This window comes from Elephas maximus, chromosome 10, assembly GCF_024166365.1.
Source record: "Elephas maximus indicus isolate mEleMax1 chromosome 10, mEleMax1 primary haplotype, whole genome shotgun sequence".
In the NCBI taxonomy this organism is placed as follows: Eukaryota; Metazoa; Chordata; class Mammalia; order Proboscidea; family Elephantidae; genus Elephas; species Elephas maximus.
The window spans coordinates 72,871,468-72,884,492 of record NC_064828.1 but is presented as its reverse complement, the minus strand read 5'-3'; positions in this window follow the sequence as shown (position 1 = coordinate 72,884,492).

Sequence of the window (13,025 nt, the reverse complement as noted above, 5' to 3'; positions counted from 1 at the left end):
CACTCAGACAAGTCACCATTTCCAGGGGGCTGTAGTTCTATGAGGAAACCCTGGTGGCATAGTGGTTAAGTGCTACAGCTGCCAACCAAAGGATCGGCGGTTTGAATCTGCCAGGCTCTCCCTGGAAACTCTATGGGGCAGTTCTACTCTGTCCTATAGGGTCGCTATGAGTCGGAATCAACTTGACGGCACTGGGTTTGGTTTGGTTGGTTTGGTAGTTCTATGAAGGACCCCTGGTGGCGCAGTGGCTAAAGCGATCAACTATTAACCGAAGAGTTGGTGGTTCAAAACTACCAGAGACTCTGTGGGAGAAAGATGTGGCAGTCTGCTTCTGTAGAGATTTACAGCCTTGGAAACCCTATGGGGTCGCTATGAGCCAGAATCGACTCAATGGCAGTGAGTTTTTTTGGTTTGGGTAGTTCTGTGATTAGCTCAGCCTGGCTGGTAGGCTACTCCTTGGTAGTGTTGGGGGCTAGAGTCGGTAGAATGCTGTGATTCAAAGATCCACCAGACCAACATAGAATGGAAACTTAAATTGGAATAGTGCAAAAATGAAGATAGTTATGTGTTTTCCAAAGCTATTGAGGAAAACATAATAGTGAAGGGTTTTAAGAATTCTGGAAAAGTGCTTGTCAAAACTTGGAGATTTTGTTAAAGTGCAGTTTCCAGTTCAGTAGGTCTGGGGTTGGGGGGGGGCTTGAGAGTCTGCATTTCTAGCAACCTTCAAGGACCACCCTTTGAGTAGCAATATTCTAGAAGACACTTGTAAATCAGGAATAATTTTTGTAGAATGTGGTCAGTAGAAAACTGAAGGTTACATATGTGAGGTTGAATTTTGAAGGTTTTAGTGTCAATTATTTCAATTAGTCTTAATCTGGAGCACTATCATACAAATTTTGATGTTCTTTTGGGTGATACTGTTCTGTGATGTCTTAAGTGCTTTTTTTTAAAATAATTTTTATTGTGCTTTAAGTGAAAGTTTACAAATCAAGTCAGTCTCTTACATAAAAACTTATGTATACACCTTGCTACATACTCCTAATTACTCTCCCCCTAATGAGACAGCCTGCTATCTCCCTCCACTCTCTCTTTTTGTGTCCATTTCGCCAACTTCTAGCCCCCTCTACCCTCTCATCTCCCCTCCAGGCAGGAGATGCCAATATAGTCTCAAGAGTCCACCTGGTCCAAGAAGCTCACTCCTGACCAGAATCCTTCCCCAACCCATTGTCCAGTCCAATCCATGTCTGAAGAGTTGGCTTCAGGAATGCTTCCTGTCCTGGGCCAGCAGAAGGTCTGGGGGCCATGACCACCAGGCTCCTTCTAGTCTCAGTCAGACCATTAAGTCTGCTTTTTTTAAATGAGAATTTGGGGTCTGCATCCCGCTGCTCTATTGCTCCCTCAGGGGTTCTCTGCTGTGTTCCCTGTCAGGGCAGTCATCCGTTGTAGCTAGGCACCATCTAGTTCTTCTGGTCTCAGGATGATACAGTCTCTGGTTCATGTGGCCCCTTCTGTTTCTTGGGCTCGTAATTATCTTGTGTCCTTGGTGTTCTTCATTCTCCTTTGGTCCAGGTGGGTTGAGACCAATTGATGCATCTTAGATGGCTGCTTGCTAGCGTTTAAGACCCCAGACACCACTCTCCAAAGTGGGATGCAGAATGTTTTCTTAATAGATTTTATAATGCCAGTTGACTTAGATGTCCCCTGAAATCATAGTCCCCAAACCCCTGTCCCTGCTACACTGGCCTTTGAAGCAGTTTATTCAGGAAACTTCTTTGCTTTTGGTTTAGTCCAGTTGTGCTGAGCTCCCCTGTATTGTGTGTTGTCTTTCTCTTCACCTAAAGTAGTTCTTATCTACCATCTAATTAGTGAATACCCCTCTCCCACCCTCTCCCTCCCCTCCTTGTAACCACAAAAGAATGTTTTCTTCTCAGTTTAAACTATTTCTGAAATTCTTATAATAGTGGTCTTATACAATATTTGCCCTTTTGCAACTGACTAATTTCACTCAGCATAATGCCTTCCAGGTTCCTTTCTGTTATGAAATGTTTCACAGATTCCTCACAGTTCTTTATCGATGCATATTATTCAATTGTGTGACTATACCATACTTTATTTATCCATTCATCCATTCATGGGCACCTTGGTTGCTTCCATGTTTTTGCTATCGTAAACCGTGCTGCAATAAACATGGGTGTGCATATATCTGTTCGTGTAAAGGCTCTTAATTCTCTAGGATATATTCTGAGGAGTGGGATTGCTGGATTGTATGGTAGTTCTATTTCTAGCTTTTTAAGGAAGCACCAAATCGATTTCCAAAGTGGTTGTACCATTTGACATTCCCACCAGCAGTGTATAAATGTTCCAATCTCTCCACAGCCTCTCCAATATTTATTATTTTGTGTTTTTTGGATTAATGCCAGCCTTGTTGAAGTGAGATGAAATCTCATTGTAGTTTTGATCTACATTTCTCTAATGGCTAATGATCATGAACATTTCCTCATGTATCTGTTAGCTACCTGAATGTCTTCTTTAGTGAAGTGTCTATTCATATTCTTAAGTGCTTTTTAATAGAAGGAGAACAGTGATTAGCACACTTACCTTAAACACAGTTTTAGAAAATACTGATAGTAAGACACAACTGGAATATGTTATTCCCCTTAAGATGTGATGTATTGTGAGAAAGCACGGCTGAGGGGCTAAGGCTGGGATTGTGGTCCAGGATGGAATGGCACACTCATAGGGCAGGGCTTGGACTGAAGAGGAGACCTAGCTGTGGGCAGTGGGAAGAAGTCAAGCAGGCAGAGTATGGCTTCTAGGTGTTCAGTGCCAGCGAGAATTGGCAGCCAGAAACCGGGCTCCAGCTCCAGGACCAGAGTTCAGGGACAGTATTCAAGCAACTTGAGTTGGGGTGGGGGATGAGAGTAGAGATTTGCATGGGCAAGGTAAAGACCTTGACTTAAACACTGGGGGGTTGGACAGGTTGTTGAGATAAGCATTTAGGTACTAGAACAGTTTACAAGGTAAGGACTCAGTTTTAAAAACACAGTTGAAATCTAGATGACCAAACTGAGGTATGAAACGGAAAGCAAGCCCAATGTCAAGGCTGGCTCTTGAGATCTGTGACGAAAGATTTTAAGTTTTGGAGCTTGAGAAAGTCAAGGGATTATAGGTTAGGATCAAAAGATTCCAGATATAAAGGAAAGCTGTATGGACAGGAAATTAGGCACATTATAACAGTTGGGGAGATTAAGTCCTTAGGCTTTTGTGGTAACTCTTTGTTTTGATTTTTGTTTTTTAAGTTTAGTCACTGTGGATTAATCTACCTCATGAAAAAGAAATATATTCTCTCCACTAGGCTGGTAGTGATACTAGGTAGATAAACACAGTTGTAATCCAAAATCTGTAAAATTGCCCAGAAGCCCTTTGAAGAGGAGTCAGTTCAACCAGACAGTCTACTGAATCTGAGCTATTTACTTTAAACTGACATTTCCTCTTGACCCTTTAGTCGGCTGCAAGGGAACCTAAGCTACAAATTGAAAGCCTTACTAATTTATACTTCTTTGAATTTATTTCTTAAAAGGATAAGATTTGGGATCCATGGGAGAAATCTAATTTGTTATTTACCCAGAGTATAATGCAAATAATCAGAAATGCAATAAATTTGTTTTTAAAAATTCAGATTTTTCATTACCAAAAATTGATACAGTAAAGACATTTTCTAACAATATATAGGGATGTGTGAGAACTTTAAATCCCAAAGGAATAACTGTTTTCTCCTTAAATTCCTCCTTCAAAATATCTACCACTGCTTTCACTTGTCTTAACTCTTGTTAATCAGCCAGAACCAAGTGTAGAAGTACGCTCCCTTTGGAAGCTTTTGGAACTTACTCTGAGATAGGTGAGCATTCACAGACTCTTCCTTGAATTCTGACTCTACACAAAGAAGGAGAAAAGAGTCAGGAATAGCCTTTATTGCCATATCTTTCGCTTGTAAAATAATCATGGGTCTTCGATTTCCTTAAAATAACTTAAACCTCTGTTGCAAAAGAGGGAGAGCAAAAGAATTTATGTAGAAGGCAAGAGCAATCATACAAGTTTAAGAACTAATTCAGAGGCAACATGTTTTGTTTTGCTGCAGAGATTCAATAGAAAGAAATAGTACGTTTTAAAGGATTCTAAAAAACATTGATTAGGGAACACCACATTAAAAAGTCGACGCAAATTAAAAAGCTATGTACTATGGTGATTCATGGTGATTCAGCTAAGGTAATTTGGTGCCTAAAACAGGATGTTCTTCAACGTCCTCCACAGTGTTTTTTTTGGGGGGGGGGAGGTGGGGATAAGGGGAGAAAAGGAGGAAGAGAGGAAAGCAATCTAATGTTTCCATGTAAGTGAATTAAAATTATGCAAAATTACTTCTCTTGTTACTTTGCAGTTTAACAAATGAATAAGCACATGTCTATTTGATGGAACTTCATCGCTGGGAGCACAAACATAACATAGTAGGTGGAAACTTCCTTTCAAGAAGAACATGTTATTTGACTCCAGAATAGGTGATGATACATTTTTTATTTAATATTTTGTAATAATTCTCCACAGTAAACTTAATATTTTCTCTCTTTGTAATTGATAACTATCATAGAGAATTTGAAAAAAATAGTACAAATATTTCACATATACTCTTCACCCAGCTTTCCCTAATGTTAACTATTGACCTAACCTTTCTATAATGATCAAAACTAGAAAATTAACATTACCACATTACTATGATCTAAATTATAAACCTTACTGGAATTCCACTAGCTTTTTTCTAATGTCCTTTTTCCTGTTCCAGTCTCCAAACTTGGATCCCACATTGCATTTAGTTATCGTGTGACTCTTTAGTTTCCTTCAGTCTGTGACATTCCTGAGTTTTTCCTTGTCTTTCATGACCATGACACTTGAACACTGATTAGTTTGTATAACATCCCTCAATTTGAGTTTGTCTGGTGTTTTTTCATGAAGGAATTATGCATTTTTGGCAACAACACAGAAGTGATCTTGTGTCCTTCTCGGTATATCTTAACAGAGGGCACATAATGTTGATACGCCTTATTACTGGTGACGTTAACCTTGGTTATTTAGTAAAGATGGTCATGCAAGCCTTCTCCACAGTAAACTTAATATTTTCTCTCTTTGTAATTGATAACTATCTTGGGCAATACTTTGAGGGTATGCTAATATCCTGTTTCTCCTCAAACTTTTGCCCACTGATTTTTGCATCCATTGGTGGATCTTGTCTGCAACAATTATCACAGTATTTTCCTAATGGTGATTTTGTATTTTTCTTATTCCAGCTATATTTATCAATTAGAATTTTTCAATAAGGAAGTGAGCCCTGGTGGCACAGTTGTTAAGAGCTCAGCTACTAAGCAAAAGGTCAGTAGTTCAAATCCACCAGCCGTTCCTTGGAAACCCTGTGGGGCAGTTCTATTCTGTCCTGCAGGGTCTCTATGAGCTGCAATCGACTCAACAGCAATGGGGTATAAGGAAGTGATGTCTTTTTCCCCAATTTTTATGTCTTTTTCCCCAATTTTAATGTATATTTATTTAATTCTATGTGTTATAATCGAATATTATCATTATTTTGTTACTCAAGTTGTTCCAGATTTGGCCAGCGGAAGCTACTTTAGGTTGGTTCCTATATCCTTTTGACTAGCTCCATCCTTTTTTGAGCACTTCCTTGTTTTCTGGTGCCATAAGATATTCCAGGTTCGTTTGGTTCCCTGCACTGTCCTGGAATTAACTGCTCGTCTAAGGAGACCTGGTTCCTTTTATCGGCTTTGTCCTGGGCTCCTGCACTACTTTCTGCCCTGCCTTTTGGGTGTGCTGTCCTCCTATGTTCAGTTTCCTTCTCTGACTTTAGCCTTGGAATTTCAATCCCCAGACACAAATGTCCATTGCAATAACTAAAGAACCTCTCCTAACGCCTTTGTTGAGCCTCTAAGTTCACAGTTTGAACCATGGATTTTTTTTTTTAATGTCTTTGGCTCTTGGTGTCTCCTAGTTGATCTCCTGCCACTGGCCTTATCTGGCCTAAGACTCAGACACTTGGAACCCAGTACTTTTCTTTCTGGGAGCGTACTCTTTTCTTTCCAGTACTGATGACCCTGCCACTGCTGGGTTCAGTCTCTGCCCAGCCTACATCTCACTCGATGGTACAACTGAGTGCTTTGGAAGAATAACTTTTCCAGTTAACTTTACCTGTGTTGACTAGACTGGGAGGTGGGATAGGGTAAACTTGTTTCACTCTCTGTACCTTGGGGAGAGCTTAGTTTAAACTCTTGAACTCCCAGTGATTGGATGGTCCCAGAGGTAGAACCAGGCCAAGAGTCCTACAAAGGACCCTAAGGGAAGGCCTGGGCCTGTGGACTCTAAGAATAGTTACTATCTTAATTTCCTAGTACTGCCTTAACAGAAATATCACAAGTGGGTGGCTTTAAAGAACAGAAATTTATTTTCTCACAGTTCTGGAGGCTAAAAATCCAAATCAGGTTCTCAGTCTTGTCGATTCCTTCCTTGTAGTTAGTCTCAGGGGTTCCTTGGTTCTTTGGGTCGTAGATGATCCTCACATGTTGTCTGTCTTTCCCTGCCTGTGTTTGTGTGTCTATCTAATCTGCTGTTTTTATAACTCAGAAGTGATTAGGTTTAAGGCACACCCTACACTGCTGTGGCCTCATTAACATAACAAAGAAAACCCAGTTTCCACACAGGATTACATCCATGGGTATAGGGGTTAGGATTCCAATACATATTTTGAGGGGACGTAATTTAATCTGTTATAGTTACTTTAATAGCAGTTGTATTTCCTGTTTTATTCTTCCTTTCTGTTATCTCTAACCTTATGTAAAATTTTATTCAGAAGCTGTGGCTTTCCATTAGCTGTGCTCTAGGGATTTTGGTGGAGTGTCTGTCCCAAATGGATGGAGATGGAAAGGAGAGAACAGTATCTTCTTCCCTAATGCCAGAGAGGAGGTTACAATGGGAGGTTATCAGCGGGGACAGCGGTGCCCAGAGGAATAGCAATCTTATGCAGTAGCAGGAGTGTGGTGCCATGACAAGGTGGTCAAAGCAGAAAATTATAACCATACTTGAAACACAATCTGGGGAACTCTCAGGTAATTTCCTGTAAATTGAGGCCATTGTAATTTCTGTATTTGGTGGAAGTGTGACCTGTGACCTTATTTTGTAGTTATAGGCTATTAAGCCCTGGAAATTTGGCTTATATATGTTAAACTTAATCTTGCTAGTTTTGACCCAACATTCTAACCAAGTAAGCTCATCTTGAATTTTGTTTTATCAAAATTTTATCATCTACCATATTAATAGGAAACCCTGGTGGCATAGTGGTTAAGCGTTACGGCTGCTAACCAAAAGGTTGGCAGTTTGAATCCACCAGTTGCTCCTTGGAAACTCTATAGGGTGGTTCTACTCAGTCCTATAGGGTTGCTATGAGTTGGAATCAACATGATGGCAATGGATTTTTTTTTTTTACCATATTAATTATCATTTTTGGTTATAATTCTTTTTTTTTTTTAAACAATGACTTTTTTTTGTAACTTCATCCAGATCTGGTATAATAATGCTGACCTAGGATGGTGACTTGGGGCACTGTACTGTGGGGTCTCCCTGCAGTTAGACAGAGAACTATGTTTCAATCCATGTTTTCTAAAACCACTTTTTTTTCCTTTTTCTTAACTAAGATCTTCTGCCCATTTCAAGATGCTGGCACCTCTCCCATTGTCCATAGCTTATCTAGGATTTCTGGCAGTGACTCACATCACTTCAGGAAGGTCCTTATGAAAGCTGAATATAATTCATCAAGATTTAGCAGTTTGGAAATTTGAATTCATTTAAGGTAACTAAGCCCTTTTTTCTGACTCTTATTTACTAGACAGTCATTTACTGATAATTACTTGAACTATTAAAGGGTAAAAAGATTTTTAGTGTGGTATCTTAGGCTAGGTTCTTTAAAGAAACAAAACCAGTGAGGCATGTATAAACACACACATACATATAAAACCCATTGCCATCAAGTCGATTCTGACTCATAGCGACACTATAGGACAGAGTAGAATTGCCCCATAGTGTTTCCAAGAAACATCTGGTGGATTGGAACTGCTGACCTTTTTGGTTAGCAGGCATAGCTCTCCATAGCTGTTAACCACTGCACCACCAGGGCTCCATGTATTTATATGTTTGTGTGTGTATATGTGTGTGCGTGTGTGTGTATATATACATACACACACACACGCACACACATATATACGTATATATAGAGAGGAGATTTATAACAAGGAAATGGCTCATGAGGCTGTAGAAGCTAGAAATTTCCTAGTCTGTAGGTCAGGTTGGAGGCTTCTCCTGACTCATGTAGCTGCAGGGCTGATGAATACCAAGTACAGCAGGTAAGACTGCAGGCCACTTGCTCACAGCTGTAGAGGCTGACAAATCTCAAGATCAGCTCGTAAGCTGCTAGCTCAAGTCCCAAAAACCGGAGGTCATATGCAGGATCCAGAGTGAGCAAAAGCCTGGGAGCTTTGCCAAAAAGTCCACATACATTGGTTGCAGGTCAGACCCCCCAGGAAACTCCCCCTCAACTGATTGGCTGACTGGCTGATATAATTGGATCTGATTATATCAGATCTCATTATGGAGGTGATTACATCATTACACTGCTGCCAAACCACATCATAACTGCCAAACCACTGAGAATCATGGCCCAGCCAAGTTAAAACACAACTCCAACCATTGCCGTTCACTCCTTGTCAACCTGGAGCCTGTACACATCTCCCTAAACCAAACACAACCTCTAAATAAAGACAATTATAAAGTCTTACTTGCAACTAACAATACAACAAACACACGCACAACCAAAAATGTAAACTAGCTCTGTTTACATCTTATATTTTATAAGTGAAGAAAACAAAACTATTTGATGCACACATAAAAGGAAGAAATACTCATAACAATTACAGTCCTTGTTTCTGCAAGTGGTCCTGTGGTCATAGCTGGTATTTAGAACTACATTCTTCCACCACCTATTCCATATTCCCTTTGCCCTTGGCAAACAGCTCAGCTGGTCATGGTTCATTGCTGGTGAGGTGACCCAAACTTTCATTCCTGAATAGTCTGGACTATATTAGTAGTCATGTGGGTTGCTGTAGTTTTCCATTGGCTTTAATCACATGGTATGGTAGGACTAAGAGGCGTCCTAAGGGATCTCCTGTATTCCAGACTTACTCTTCTTTGCCTTCGTTATGCAATATCAATCCAATTTCCTCTTGATAATCACGATCAATCATACCAGCCAATACAGTAACTCCCTTCTTTACCCGTTGATCCAGAGCCATGAGGTGCCCAAGGTGGATGAGTGGCATTCTTAACTTCCAGTTCAATGGAATCATTGTTGTGTCTCCTAGTAGGAGCATTTCTCCCTTTGGAACTAAGACCTCTAGAAATGCGAAGCATAGGGTCATGGGACAGGAAGGAAAAATTTTACGAGTGGGTCACTAGGAATAATAGTGAGTGGTGCCACTATTTCCACCCCTTGATTCTTGAACACTTGCATCCTAGCTATGGGAGAAACAGCACCATATACTGAATGCTGGTTTAGAGCATATATACCCTCCTGGAGAATATGCCCCAACTCTGCAAGGTATTGTTACCTAGCTGGCACTATAATTGTATCTTTAGAAGGCCATTCCCTCTTTCTATCAAGCCAGCTGCTTCAGAATGATGGTAATACCAATGAATTCCATGAGCACGGGCCCACTACTGTACTTCATTTGTTGTGAAGTGAGTTCCTTAATCTGAGGTGATGCAGTGTGGGACACCATGATGGTGAATAAGGCATTCTGTAAGTTCAAGGAAGGCAAATCCATATTCAAAGAAAGTATCTATTCCAGTAAGAACAATACACTGCCCTTTCCATGATGGAAGTGGTCCAATGTAATCAACCTGTCACCAGGTTGCTGCTGGCTGATCACCTCGAGGAAGGGTGCCACACTGAGGACTCGGCACTTGTCTCTACTGCTGGCAGATTGCGCATTCAACAGTGGCTGTAGCCAATTCAGCCTTGGTAAGTAGAAGTCCATGTTGCTGGACCCATGTGTAATGCCCATCCCTGCCACCATGGCCACTTTGCTCATGAGCCCATGGAGCAATGTCAAGAGTGGCTGGGGAAAGAGGATGACTGGTTTCCATAGAATGCATCATCCCATCCACTTAATTGTTAAAATTATCCTCTGCTGAAGTCACCATTTGGTGAGCATTCACATGAGACATAAATATCTTCAATTCTTTGGTACATTCAGAGAGGTCTATCCACATACCTCTTCTCCATACTTCCTTGTCTTCAATTTTCCAACTATGTTCCTTCCATGTATCTGACCAACCAGCCAAACCAGTGGCAACAGCCCATGAATCAGTATACAGTTGCACATCTGGCCATTTCTCCTTCCAAGCAAAGTGAACAACCAGGTGCACTGCTCAAAGTTTTGCCCTTTGGAAGGATTTCCCTTAACCACTGTCCTTCAGGGAGGTCCCAGCAAAGGGCTGTAGTGCTGCCACTGTCCAGTTCCGAGTGGTGCCTGCATATCATGCAGAACCATCTATAAAACAGGCACAAATTTTCTCTTCCTCAGTCACTGATCATAAGAAATTCCCCATGAGACCATAGGTGCAGACTGGGATAGTATAGATAATGTGACAGGAGTGGAGACCATGGGCATTTGGGCCACTTCCTCATGCAACTTACTTGTGCCTTCAGGTCCTGCTTGAGCCCAGTGTTGTATATACCACTTCCATTTAATAATGGGGTGCTGCTGTGCATGTCCAACTTTATGGTTCTGTGGGTCAGACAACACCCAGTTCATGATGGGCAACTCTGGTGGCATGGTATCTTGGTGGCCCATTGATGGTTCAGTCCCTACTAAGGGCCAGTAACAAGACAAAAACTGCTTCTCAAAAGGAGAGTAGTTATCTGCAGAGGATGGCAAGGCTTTGTTCTGAAATCCTAAGGGTCTGCACTGTGATTCAGCAATAGGGGCCTTCCAAAAACTCCAAATAGCACCTCTATCTGCCACTGACACTTCAAGCACCATTGGAACAGCTGGATTATATGGCCCAAGTGGCAGAGCAGCTTATACAACAGCCTGAACCTGTTGCGAAACCTTCTCTTGTTCTGTGCCCCACTCAAAACTAGCAGCTTTTCTCTTATGCACCCAATGACAGGGCTCCAAGATACATAAAACAAACTCTATCTGCATTGAAAAGTAAGATAGACAGCTCCACGATAATAGTAGGAGACTTCAACACACCACTTTCAGTGAAGGACAGGACATCCAGAAAGAAGCTCAATAAAGACATGGAAGATCGAAATGTCTCAGTAAACTAACTTGACCTCAAAGGCATATGCAGAACACTCCACCCAAGAGCAACCAAGTATACTTTCTTTTCTAGTGCACATGGAACATTCTCTAGAATAGACCACATATTAGGTCATAAAGCAAGCCTTAGCAGAATGCAAAATATTGAAATATTACAAAGCATCTTCTCTGACCATAAGGCCATGAAAGTAGAAATCAATAACAGAAAAAGCAGGGAAAAGAAATCAAACACTTGGAAACTGAACAATACCCTACTCAGAAAAGACAGGGTTATAGAAGACATTAAGGATGGAATAAAAAAAAATTCATAGAATCCAATGAGAATGAAAACGCTTCCTAACAAAACCTTTGAGATGCAGCGAAAGCAGTGCTCAGAGATCAATTTATATCAATAAATGCACACATACAAAAAGAAGAAAGGGCCAAAATCAAAGAATTATCCCTACAACTTGAACAAATAGAAAGAAAGCAACATAAGAAACCCTCAGGCACCAGAAGAAAACAAATAAAAATTAGAGCAGAGCTAAATGAAATAGAAAACAGAAAAACAATTGAAAGAATTAACAAGACCAAAAGCTGGTTCTTTGAAAAAAAATCAACAAAATAGGTAAACCATCGGCCAAAGTGACAAAAGAAAAACAGGACAGGAAGCGGATAACCTGAATAAGAAACGAGATGGGGGATATTTCAACCAACTCAACTGAAATTAAAAGAATCATTTCAGATTACTATGAAAAATTGTACTCTAACAAATTTGAAAACCTAGAAGAAATGGATGAATTCCTAGAAACACACTCCCTACCTAAACTAACACAAACAGAGGTAGAACAACCAAAAAGAGCCATAAAAAAAGAGGAGATTGAAAAGGTAATCAAAAAACTCCCAACAAAAAAAAGCCCTGGCCCGGACGACTTCACTGCAGAGTTCTACCAAACTTTCAGACAAGAGTTAGCACCACTACTACTACAGATATTTCAGAGCATAGGAAAGGATGGAATACTCCCAAACTCATTCTATGAAGCCACCATATCTGTGATATCAAAACCAGGTTAAATAAATAAATAAATAAAGACACCACAAAAAAAGAAAATTGCAGACCTATATCCCTCATGAACATAGATGGAAAAATCCTCAACAAAATTCTAGCCAATAGAATTCTACAATATATCAAAAGAATAATTCACCATGACCAAGTGGGATTCATACCAGGTATGCAGGGATGGTTCAACATTAGAAAAACAATTAATGTAATCCACTACATAAATAAAACAAAAGATAAGAATCACATGATTTTATCAATTGATGCAGAAAAGGCATTTGACAAAGTTCAACACCCATTCATGATAAAAACTCTCAGCAAAATAGGAATGGAAGGAAAATTCCTCATAATAATAAAGGGCATTTATACAAAGCCAACAACTAACATCATCCTAAATGGAGAAAGCCTGGAAGCATTCCCCTTGAGATCGGCAACCAGACAAGGGTGCCCTTTATCACCACTCTTATTCAACATTGTGCTGGAGGTCCTAGCTAGAGCAATTAAGCTAGATAAAGAAATAAAGGGCATCCAGATTGGCAAGGAAGAAGTAAAAGTAT